General features: G+C 40.8%; 1 protein-coding gene across 1 annotated transcript in view; it reads right to left on the bottom strand.

Moving 5' to 3' along the window:
• RAMP3 (receptor activity modifying protein 3) overlaps positions 1-12,401 on the bottom strand; it is a 477,607-nt gene that overhangs the window by 137,717 nt on the left and 327,489 nt on the right. The gene's annotated exons all lie outside the window — the stretch shown is intronic.

Genomic DNA, 12,401 nt, shown 5'->3' with positions numbered 1-12,401 from the left:
TATTCATCTTATACAGAAACCGCAAATTGTGTATAATGGATGAGTTGAAGAGAATGTTACTCTTTGCTTAAGGGTAATTAATTTGCACCATTCTCATTAATTACCTAGGCAAATTATTACTCTTTATTGATATATAGACTATAGGCAGCAATGTTTTCTACAAAAATTAGACGGTTTAAGATTTATCTTTCCGGTTATCTACATGATACACCCAGGTCTCGCAGTGTCTTGCGGGACAGACCCAGATCCCTATACTACAAAACGCTACATAACTGTCAGACTTTTACTTACCAGACTGATGAGTCCGCTTGGGCAGAGGGTAGACTCCCTTACTTATCCGACTCACGGCCCCTGGTAGAGCAGACAGGAGGCACGAGAGTGTGGAATGGTATGAGAGCCTGCTGAAGAGATCCAGGTACAGGATGAGAGATGATCTTCAGACAACAGGTCAGTAGTCCGTAACACTGGTAACAGGTGCTGAGCAGGAGCAAGACAGGCAGATCGGGACACAAGCAGGGTTCGGCAACAGACTGGCAGCAAGGTACAATAGGAGCAGGCAGAAGCGGAGTCAAACAGGCCAAGGTCAGGTACAGGCAGCAAACAGGAGAATCCAAGGGCAATCTGGGTTGTCAGGAGATCAGGTAAACAGGAAGACAAGACAGGAAACAGGAACTATGGCACAGGAAGCTGATGATCAGGCAGCACTGAACAGAGTGCCTGACAAACTTAAATAGGCCGGCTTGCTCACAGGCACGCCCTCTGGTGGCCAATCCCATGACCAGCAAGGTGAGCTCTCTGACAATAACGAATAACGACACTAACGCGCCTCCCACATACCCCTCAGAGTATATATTAGTGCCTAGTTTATCTAGGTTGCTAACTAGCTCCTCACCTCATAAGTGAGATTTGAGCACACACTCAACCACCCCTACTTAAACCTTTCTACCCCACCTCCCCCTACCTTACCCCATCGCCTATTCCACTTCACCCTTTTTCTGGAGTACACTGAAAGCTTAAATCATTCCTCACAAGAAACATTTGTTAGTTAAATTTCACTTGCCTCAATTACTTCACTTAAATTGACTGACAACCTACACTATGGCCTATAAGTTTTTAGGGAATGCCCCAACTCTAATCTCCCACAATGTCAACGGCCTGAACATTCCCGAAAAAAGAGCGAAAATGCTAAAAGAACTTAAAAAGACTCTCCCGTCAATTGTGTTTCTACAAGAAACACACTTTAAAAGTGAACATATACCCAAATTTACAGACAATATATTCACAGAAATGTACCACGCCACCAATCCTTTAGCTAAAACTAAAGGAGTTTCAATCCTAATCAACAAGAATTGCCCTTTCAAACTACAGCATCAACTTATAGACCCAGAAGGTCGCTATCTTTTTCTAAAAGGTGACTGGGCAGGATCACCCATTACACTGGCCAATGTATATTTCCCAAACACAGCCCACATCACATTTTGCCGTAAAATTATAGATGAACTAAAATGGTTTGCTGAAGGATGCATAATCTTGGGAGGAGATTTCAATGTCCCTCTTTCCCCCCAAAAAGACACATCAACAGGTCACACTACTGTAACTTACAGAACCCTTCGATGCCTTAAAATACTCTTAAATTCTCTATCACTAGTAGACACTTGGAGACTGACACATACGACTGAGAGAGACTACACCTTCTTCTCCTCCCCACACAAACGATATTCCCGGATAGATCTAATCTTTGTCTCACAGAGAGATTTAAGCAACTTGGAAACAGCAGAGATAGGCATAGTTTCTCTCTCCGACCATGCCCCTACGGCTATATCCATGAAACTCGACTCTCCTAAACAAACGACCTTTAACTGGAGACTCAATGCATCACTCCTGACTGATCAAAGAGTGAAAGATGAAATACAGGACACTTTGACTGAATACTTCAGAAATAACCTAGACGCAGACACCAACCCTATGACTAACTGGGAAGCTCATAAAAGCGTCCTGAGAGGTCACTTAATGAAATGGGCTCCAGAATAAAAAAAGAAAAAGAGAAGGAAATTTCCAATTTGACCTCACAAATAGCAAAATTAGAAACACTACACAAACAATCACTCTCAATCTCAGGAGAAGAAGAACTGACCTGATGCAGGAACTCCCTCAAATCAATTCTTGACCTAAAGATCAGAAAAGCTCTTTTTTTTAAGAAAAGCATTTATTTTGAACATGGGGACAAAAGTGGGAAATTGCTGGCCAAAGCACTTAAAGATATGACACAGGCAGGCAAGGTACATGCCATAAGGGACAAGGATGGAATACTTAGACACAAACCAATGGATATAGCTGACCTTTTTCATAAATTTTACTCGAGACTATACAATCTCCCTGAACAACATAAACCCCCACACCTTACCATGACGAAACAAGAAACAATTCACCAATTTTTAAAAGAAATCAAATTACCCTCTCTCTCCCAAAAAGACACAAACAAATTAGAAGACCCTATTAACACCAATGAACTTTTAGAGGCCATTAAAAATCTTAAAACAGGGAAAAGCCCAGGCCCAGAAGGGTTCACCTCACAATATTATAAAACATACACACACACCTTGACTAAACCCCTCCTATCAGCTTTCAATTATCTGGCTAAACATAAACATGACCACGATTCATTTCTTATGGCTCATATTGCGGTGATCCCCAAACCTGACAAAGATCAAACTGAATGTTCTAGCTACAGACCCATATCTTTATTGAACACAGACTTAAAGTGGAGTTCCACCCACTTTTACAACTCTTCAGCATCCCTCACTAAACTGTGCACTGTAAACAAATTGGATATATATTTTTTTTTTTCTCAGCAGTTACTGTATGTCTGCTGTATTCATTTTTCACTTCCTCCTCCCTGGCCGCGGCCCATCGCATCATTTCCTGTTTGCAATGCCTTCTGGGAAGGGGCGGCAACTTCCTCTGAAACTGCCGTTGCTATGGAAACCTGACCTGAAACCTATTATACTGCTTGTGCTGCACTGAGCATGTGCGAGATCTGCAAGGATGAGATCCAGGAAGAAATACAGTCTGGCTTCAGATGCCCACACTTAAGATGGCCACGGCCTGCTGTAATTTTATAAAATAACAAACTACTGCTATAAACTAACAAAACAGACCTTAGTTTACAGACTAACTTTACTAGAATACATTAAGCTTGTGTATTATAGGGGTATTTTTATTTAAAAAGTATCATTTCTGCTGGAACACCACTTTAAAAATCTTAGCCAAAATACTGGCCAATAGACTTAAACCCCTCCTATCAAAGATCATTGGACCAGAACAAGTAGGCTTCATTCCAGGTAGAGAGGCACGTGATAATACAACCAAGGCACTTAATTTAATTCATTATGCCCACAACTCCAAGACAAAAGGACTTCTTCTTTCTACCGACGCCGAAAAGGCTTTCGATAGAGTTTCTTGGGATTACATGATGTCTACCTGCTCTCATATTGGACTTAATGAGAATATGCTTTTGTGGATCTCAGCACTCTATCGGAACCCCCAGGCTAAAATTAAAGTTAGCAACATTCTTTCAGACCCAACCAAAATACGAAACGGGACACGACAAGGTTGCCCCCTCTCGCCCCTTCTTTTCATCATCTCATTAGAGCCCCTAATTAGAACAATTAATTTATCTGAAGATATAAAGGGATTTAGGGTCAGGGATAGAGAATATAAAATAGCCGCTTATGCGGATGATCTTTTACTATTCCTGACACATCCACATATTTCTATCCCAAACCTTGAAAAACACTTCGAGATCTTCAGATTTATTTCCAACTTTAAAATTAACAAATCAAAATCCGAAGCATTAAATATCAACCTACCATTAGATCAACTTAAATCGATGAAAGACAACCACAACTATAAATGGGAACAAATTACTTTGAAATACCCTGGGATAAACCTAACTAGTAACATAGACTCCCTATATTCCAATAATTACAAACCCCTTCTTACCACATTGATCAGAGACCTCCAAAAATGGTCCTCCAAAACTTTCTCCTGGTTCGGTAGAGCCTCTATCCTAAAAATGACAATTTTACCGAGACTGCTTTACCTCTTTAATGCACTTCCCATCAAAATTCCTGAATCCTTCTTCACCAGCCTCATCAGAGCACAAAGACACTTCCTTTGGGCTGATCGAAAACCGAGAATAAACCTTACTTCACTGTTCCTACCCAAGCATAAAGGGGGTATAGGCCTTCCGAATTTTAAAAAATATTATCAAGCATCCCACATCACAAGAATCATTGACTGGCATTGCCATAGCGCTAACAAAGATTGAATCCAGCTAGAACAAATTTTAACTCCTTTCAACTTAACCTTTTATCCATAGTTATTACACTTCAAAACAGATAAGAAACTAAAACACCCCTTAGTTACAAACACACTTGACATTTGGCATAAAGTAGCTGGCCCACACAAACTAGCCTCAATACCTGGTCCACTGACTACTGTCACTAACAATCCCGACTTTATTCCAGGCCTACACCTGAAGAATTTGCCGACCCGCACTGCCTTCCAATGCTTAACAGATTCTAAGATCAAACCCCTGGACATTCTCCAGGCAGAATGGGAGGGATCACCTCCTGGCCCGTGGCTTTACATGCAGCTCAAAGATTTCCTGGTGAATAGCAAATATAGATCGTTGTACTGCTTACCATTACTCCCTATAGAAGATTTATGCTACAAAAGATCACCAATAGCCAATACCACCTCCTTGGCTTATTGCTGTCTTAATCAATCTCAGCACAAAGAAGACTCAAAACACAAAGAAAAGTGGGAAGAAGACTTAAATATTAGGATTTCATCAAAACAATGAGAGAATGCATGTATAATGACACACAAATGCTCTTTAAGCATTAAATATCAGGAGATATCTTATAAAATCCTTACTCAATGGTACATCACGCCACATAAGGCCAGGAGGTGGTCCCCCACAATTTCAGACACTTGCTGGCGCTGCGGGGAAGATATTGGCAACTTTCTTCACATATGGTGGGATTGCCCACCACTCCATGTTTTTTGGGAAGCTGTTATAGAGTGGACTAAATTTATAACAGAAACCACAATAGAATTCATTGCAGCCACCTGTTTGATCAATGTGAATAAACTTACCATAAGTAGATATAAGAAGTCTCTGTCTAGGCATTTACTATTAGCAGCCAAAACACTCATACCCCTTCATTGGAAGACCACACACACACCCAACATTAGAGATTGGTTAGAAAGGGTAAATTACATTGACAAAATGGAAGAAATTGCTGCCATGAAGAAAGAAAACAGTACAAACTTCAATCTTACCTGGCAACCATGGCTGTTATTTATACACTCCTCTGTTTACGATTCACTTACTAACTAATACCTCATAGATAAAAGGTTGTTGTCTTATTAAAAAGTAGACAAAAAATTATATAATATGATGCATTATATCTCAATATCACTCAAGCTCTTCTCTAATGACTGTTAATGATTATGCTAAACTACTCATATACCTGATATTTTATTTATTTATCTTCTTTCGCTTATCATCTTGGTGAGATGCCTACTACAGTACTCCTTACTTCTGCCTTCTTCTGCCCCCCCTTTTTTTTTACTCTTTACTTCTGTCTTCTTCCCCCCCCCTTTTTTTTTTTTTCTTCCTCCCCTACCTCCCCCCTTCTCTTTTATCCTCAATCTCTCCCCTTTCTCCCCCCACCCCTCTCCTTATTATATCCGCTACTGAAAATGTTCATAACATAATCGCAAACCCCAATTGTTACTCACTTGTAATTTCTTCATATTATCGATAAATATTTTCATTTTGTATTGAATGCATTTATTGTATCGCAATAAGTTTCAATAAACTTCTGATTGTGAAAAAAAAAAAAGAAAATTAACCTTTTGTGTAATTTAAAATGTTTGCTTAAATTAATTACATTAAACAAATCGGTTCAGCAACTAAAATGCCTAGAGGAACAATAGTAATGAATGGTAAATTGATCTATAAACCGCAGCTCCATAAAACTGCAATGTGATATTAATCTGTTATAATCTGGTATGTAAAATTGCTACCAGCCATAACTGTAGTTGAAAATATCTACATTGAGCTGCCTGCCATACCATTCTGTGTGAGAAAAATATGTTTGAGAAGTTAATTTAATTTGACAGGTCAGGTTAGTCAAAGTGAAAGCTAAAATTAGTTCTCATTGGCAACTACATAATGTGACTTATGTCTTATCCATCAGTGCTTGTAGATATTTTACAGTATATTGTTAGCAAGAGATTTTATTTAAAGAAGACAAGGTAGCATGGGTTTGAAGCTTTATATGTTACATCACATGGAAGCATTCAAGCATGATTGTCATTAAGCTGTTAATCTGTAAGAGTGTCACATGCTGGAGGATAAAGTGGTTAAACATGGATTAGAGAAGCAAAAGTCAGAGAAATATGTTTACTCATAAAAATAAATGTTATTTATTTATTTGCATTTTCAACAAACTCATATTTTGGTGTTCTTGGTAAGTATGATCTGATTCGTATTAGCCTTATAAAATTATACATTTTGTATAAGACTAATCGTGTATATGCTCAAGTTCAGGATAAACAGGATACTGTCGCTGCTTTTATGCTCCCCAGTAGGGATGGGCTGTCTGTTCGGGTCGAACATGAGTTTGACTCAAACATTGGCTGTTCGCCCGTTCGCCAAATAGAGAACAATTTGGAGTGTTCGCGGCAAATTCGAAAGCCACGGAACACCCTTTAAAAGTTTATGAGAGAAATCAAAAGTGCTAATTTTAAAGGTTAATATGCAAGCTATTGTCATAAAAAGTGTTTGGGGACCTCGGCCCTGCCCAAGGGGACATGTATCAATGCAAAAAAAGTTCTAAAAATGGCTGTTTTTTCGGGAGCAGTGATTTTAAAGATGCTTAAAGAGAAACAATAAAAGTGAAATATTCCTTTAAATTTCGTCCTGGGGGGTGTCTACAGTATGCCTGTAAAGTGGCGCATGTTTCCCGTGTTTACAACAGTCCGAGAGCAAAATGGAATTTCTAAAGGAAAAGAAAGTCATTTAAAAGTACTAGCAGTAGCGCCGGCAGCTATAATGAATTGTTGGGTCTCTGTCGGGTCTCTGCAATACTCATAAAAGTCATTGAAAAAAATGGCCTGGGATTCCCCCACAGTGCATTACCAGGCTCTTTGGGTCTGGTATGAATATTAAGGGGAACCCCAAACCAAAATTTAAAAAAAAAATGCATGGGGGTCCCCCAAAATTCCATACCAGGCCCTTCAGGTCTGGTATGGATATTAAGGGGAATCCCACGCCAAAATTTAAAAAGTGGGGGTCTCCCTTTAAAATCCATACCAGACCCTTATCCGAGCACGCAACCTGGCAGGCCGCAGGAAAAGAGGGGGGGCGAGACAGCGCCCCCCTCCTGAACCATACCAGGCCACATGCCCTTAACGTGAGGAGGATTTCCCCATGTTGATGAGGACAAAGGCCTCATCCCCACAACCCTTGCCCGGTGGTTGTGGGGGTTGGAATCTAGAAGCCCCCTTTAACAAGGGGACTCCCAGATCCTGGCCCCCCCTGTGTGAAATGGTAATGGGGTACAAATGTACCCCTACCATTTCACAAAAAAAGTGTCAAATATGTTAAAAAAGACAAGAGACGTTTTTTGACAATCCCTTTATTAATGTCTTCTTCTTTCCCCCGCTTCATTCTTCGGACGATCCACATCCATGGGAAGTTCCCGCTGTGTGACGCTTCTGTTCTTCTGACAGTTCTTATATAACTGAGGGTGAAATGACGGGGAAAGCCATAGTAAAATCCCCGTAAAGTCCACGTGCATCAGAGGGGGCGGGGTCACTGGGTGGCCCCACCCTCAGTCAGGTTGCATGTTCATATAAGGGTTTGGTATGGATTTTTAGGGAGACCCCCATGCCATTTTTTTTATTTTGGTGCGGTGTTCCCCTTAAAACCCATACCAGACCTGAAGGGTCTGGTATGGATTTTGAGGGGGACCCCCACGCCATTTTTTTTTTATTTTGGCACGGGATTCCCCTTAATGTCCATACCAGACCTGAAGGGCCTGGTATGGAATTTGGGGGGACCCCAATGCATTTCTTTTTTAAATTTTTGTTTGAGGTTCCCCTTAATATTCATACCAGACCCAAAGGGCCTGGTAATGCACTGTGGGGGAATCCCAGGCCGACATGTGGCCGCAAATAGTCATCCACAAGCTTGCTTGTGGGCTCGGTTAAACACCCGTTGCCCGAGACTATGGGGCGGCCAGGGGGAAATTTCACATGCTTCAAAATCCTTGTCAGTCGGGCATTCCATAATGACCTCATTGACAAGAAGACATTTGATTTCTTGATTGTTGAAACTCCTAGAACCCCTACCTTATACACCTTGCCCAAAGTCCACAAGCATCTGAAATTTCTCCCTGGCTGCCTGATAGTCTCGGGCAACGGGTGTTTAACCGAGCCCGCGAGCAAGCTTGTGGACGACTATTTGCGGCCACGTGTCGGTTCGCTCAGCTCCTATACACAGGATACTGCTGACCTCTTGAGATCCCTGGATGGTATTTGTGTACCACCGGGGTCTTTATTGGTCACTATTGATGTGGAGGCCCTCTGCAACTCCATTCCCCATGAGCAGGGGGTTGGGGTTGTGGAGGGCTTTCTATCGGAAAGGGGCCCTGGGGCCTTTGCGTACAATTGTTTCATCTTGGATCTCTTACTTTTTATTCTAACTAATAATATTTTTCTCTTCAACCGCTCCCACTACCTCCAGGTGCAGGGTGTTGCGATGGGGACTAAATGTGCCCCACATCGTATGCCAATCTGGGGGGGTGGGAGCAGGAAATTTTTTCCTAAGATGATTTCTGCCAATTTTTCAACAATCTTTTGATCTGGCGTCGATTTATCAACGACATCTTTGTGGTGTGGACTTGTTCCAAGGATAAACTTCTACTTTTTTTGGACAAACTCAAGGCCAATTCATATAATCTTAAATTCACTATGACTTATGATCAAAATATGATCAATTCCTTGGATATTTCTATCTATCTCAATTCAGATGGCACACTTGGTTCCTCCCTATTTAGGAAGACCTCAGCAGGGAATACCATCTTACACGCGGCCAGTTCCCACCCCAAGTCTTTGGTGGCAAGCATTCCTTATAGTCAATATCTACGAATAAGGAGGAACTGCAGTCGTGACCAGGACTTGAAAAGGAAGCATGGGCCTTACAGTTACGCCTGTTGGATAGGGGCTACAGTCGCTCCACTCTCAAAAAGGCATATCATAGAGCCAAATCACATAGTCATGAATCACATGAATTAATTCATTCATCAAAACCCCGAAAATCAGACCAGCAGGTACGGCTGATAACGACATATTCTAAACAACACAAAAAAGTCAGTGAAATGATCCAGAAATATTGGCCTTTATTGTTCAATGACAAAGTAATCTCCAAATATGTCAAACCAATCCCTTCTATTACTTATAGAAGGTCCAGGTCTTTAAAGGATCAATTGGTCCATAGCCACTTGACACAGAGATCCGGGAGAGATACTCGGAAAGGTACTGCCCCTTGTGGCAGATGCAATTTTTGCAGTTATATTTTGGATTCAGAAGAGATAATCCTTTCAGATGGGACTTTGTATCAACCCAATTTCTTTGCTAACTGCCAATCCATTGGGGTGGTCTACTATATGAGGTGCACCTGCAAGGCCTTACATCTAGGGAAAACTAAGAGACCCTTTTTCCATAGGATTAGGGACCATGTGTCCCTCGTCCAAAAGAAAAAGATGGAAACACCCATTAGTCGACACATGGGTTTATACCATTCATTTGATCTAACAAAGATGACATTTTTTGCCCTGGAATTCATACCTACTCATGAGAGGGGGGGAGATGTGGATAGGATTCTCTTGCAGAAGGAGACGAGGTGGATCCACTCTTTGGCTGCCACTTCGCCTCCTGGGCTCAACGAATCCATTAGCTTCAAGCCTTTCCTTTAGGTATTTTGTCTGGCCATTTCTTCAGCTGCTCCTTTTAAGTGGTTATTGTTGTTTCCACTGTTATTTGATATGTGTTGGGTCCCTCTGTTAGGCTCCTATGTACACCCTGTCTGAAGTGCCCTCACTTTATTTCTGGCCATTGGGACTTTTGATCACTCCTTAACTGTGTCGATTTCATCTATTAATAAATTTTAAAAATATAAAAATAGAAGAAAGGATATTTTTTTTTTCTTTCTTCTCTCTTCCCAAGAGTCCTAAAATTTGAATTATGTTTTATGATAAGGAAGGCCCCACCAGGATCAGGTGACCATATGGACACCCAGGGCGTCAATCCCAGTGGTGAGCTTGTTTCCACTGGCTGGCGCCAATTGCATCTTTCCATAACCTTTATTTGGACTTTGTCCACATAAATGGCTGCAGTTATTTTTCTTTCTTTTCCGGTTACACTTCCTTCTTTATTAATGGATTTGTATATATATATTGCTTTTTACACCCTTTTTTAGTCTTTATGGTCATTTATATCACTGCTTACAGTCCCTGGAGGTGATGTCTCATCACTTCCGGTGTGCCACCTAGTGTCACTTCTGGTGACTATACTGATCTGATTGATGTATATCTCTTCCCGATTCAGCCAGAAGTGTCACTTCAGGTATTACTGCCTATGGGCAGACGCTCCTAAAGCGTTCGCCCCTCCCCTAGCTTTTGGCGCCGTTTTTTGGTGCCAAATTTGGAGAGAGGGAGGGTATTTAAGCACTCTGATGGTGGTTTAATAGAGATCCAGCCTGAGAGGAGGAGGATGTTATTTTCTTCACACACCGTTTGACTTAGGTATTTAATGCCATTTTGAGGAAATCCTGGGCTAGTTATTGGAGGGACCCCTCCTTTGGTCCAGGGTCTCTTGATTGATTTAAATTTTGTTTCTGTTTTTTTAGGTTTTTTGCTGTCTTTTCCCCTTTTGGGGCTTTGCTTCGGGAATGGACACCAATTAATGTAGCAAAGTAGCCTGGACTTTTGGTTTAAAATGAGTCCTTTATCACAGGTAGACTCTTTTTTTTTTTTTTAATAAAAAAAAAAAAAAGTAAAAAAGAAGGAACAAAGAATTAAGAGTTTTAAAAATCAAAGATTGCAACAACGAAAATTTCTTTATTCCTTTCTTCATCCCTATTCTAGGACCTCTTCCATCAATTAAAAACGCAATCTTACTTACTCTCTGTGGTCATCAGATGGTCCTTCAGGCTGGGTTCGCTTCCTGACTTAAGTGGTTCAAATATTAGAGTTTATATTCAATTCATTATTTAATTTTTTGAAAGACCTACATGCAGGTAAATAAATCCCTCTTTGGCTGAAATGTTGCTTTGGCAGATCGGATATATGATATTATTCTTGATTTGTACTTATACTGATTTTTTGATTGATCTACATATTGTTACTGTTCACTGTGTAATTTTTTGTATTATTTTCTTCAGTGCCTGATAGATATTACTCTCCTGAAGAAGCCACAGCATGTGGTGAAATATGTTGAGAAACAAATCCTTTGGTTGCACTAAGATTGTATTGTTACATTGAATGTAAACTCTCTTTTTTATAGATATGTTTTTATCAATTTTTCTAAATAAAATGTGAATTATTTAAATAAATTTTGTGTCACCCATTGCACCTTTAAAACCCCAGTTTCTTTTATGTTCTTTACATTGTATACCTCAGGGATGTGGTGACAATATTTATTTTGGATGTGAGGCAATTACCTACATTCTCTTCTGTTGTAGTTGCTTGATTTTTAATATGCATGCATTTTCTCACTATTATCCAGATCCCAGTTAGTAGAAGTATGAAGATTTAGAAACCATAGTGTAGCACTCTCCTAGGTAGATTGCTAGGATGTACATAGTTAGAATAACAGGAGATTGCGAGGTAAAATATAGCCGCTTTCCTGCCTAACAGGAGAGCTACATTTGTTCATCTAGGGAGTCCTGTGCTGCTGTATCTGTGTTGGCTCATCTGTATCTGGGCAGTTTTGTAAATTGCTGGATGGGCAGGAGTGACTCATGCAGATTAGTAGCATGAATATGAATGGCATTTCAGCCAAATACAGGCATAGGGGCCCCTATGCCTGCTGAGAAGGGTATTTATATTTGGTGAGACACACAGAAAGTGTTTTTTGCCCAGAGAGGAGAGTCCCATTGAGGAGGGGGCGTTTTGTCCTCTTCAGCACCTGCGGCCATGTGGTCTCAGGTGGGAGGCCTGGAAGTTGGAGAGCTGACCCATGTGTTCTGAAGAGCTGACTGAGGGGAGCCATGCCGGAGAGGATCTGTTTGTGACTCCTGTGAGTACAGACTGTAGAGATCT

This window comes from Aquarana catesbeiana, linkage group LG05, assembly GCF_042186555.1.
Source record: "Aquarana catesbeiana isolate 2022-GZ linkage group LG05, ASM4218655v1, whole genome shotgun sequence".
NCBI lineage: Eukaryota > Metazoa > Chordata > Amphibia > Anura > Ranidae > Aquarana > Aquarana catesbeiana.
Note: the sequence above shows the minus strand (reverse complement) of the source record. Positions and strands in the feature narration are given on the sequence as shown.